At 47.7% G+C, this 530-nt stretch overlaps 1 protein-coding gene across 1 annotated transcript in view; it reads left to right on the forward strand.

Moving 5' to 3' along the window:
* Positions 1–336: 336 nt before the first annotated feature.
* Positions 337–530, forward strand: part of LRRN3 (leucine rich repeat neuronal 3) — a 34,246-nt gene continuing 34,052 nt past the window's right edge. The window contains exon 1 of the mRNA XM_008935810.1: positions 337–470. The gene's annotated coding sequence lies outside the window, so the exon portion shown is untranslated. The remainder of the gene's footprint in view (positions 471–530) is intronic.

Below are 530 nucleotides of genomic sequence, written 5' to 3' on the forward strand. Positions count from 1 at the left end.
TCCTCTCCTCCGGGGAGTGGAAGGGGTTCGCTTATTAATGACCGCTGAGCAGGCAGCACCATGTCAGTGTGACAGCTGAGTGGGTGAACGATGCACCACTAACCACCATGGAAACAAGGAGGAATCAGAAGGGCTAGCGAGCATCTCTCTCTCTCTCCCCCCTCTCTCTCCCCTCTGGATTGGGAGCCTCAGCGAGGCAGGCAGCAACAGCGCTCTGGCAAACGTTAAGGGATCTCAGCTGGAAGCACAGAGAGAGTCTCTCATGCTGTAGGATATCAATAGATACATCTTTGTATTATATACTGTTAAGACACACGCATGCACGTCGACACCCCTCACCCCCCCACACACATGTATGCACATCTATTCAGACTCTGCCTTTAATGCAAGTATGTGGCTACCTAAACTAAGGAATCAAAACTACCAAGATACAAGAACTCCTCCAGCTCTGAAGCTACTCTCATTATAGGGTAAGTTCCTTTTATTTTCAATTTTACCCTTACTTTCATTTTAACGTGTAAACTCTTTCC

Source organism: Merops nubicus, unplaced genomic scaffold (genome assembly GCF_000691845.1).
Source record: "Merops nubicus isolate BGI_N331 unplaced genomic scaffold, ASM69184v1 scaffold13102, whole genome shotgun sequence".
NCBI classification, from domain to species: domain Eukaryota; kingdom Metazoa; phylum Chordata; class Aves; order Coraciiformes; family Meropidae; genus Merops; species Merops nubicus.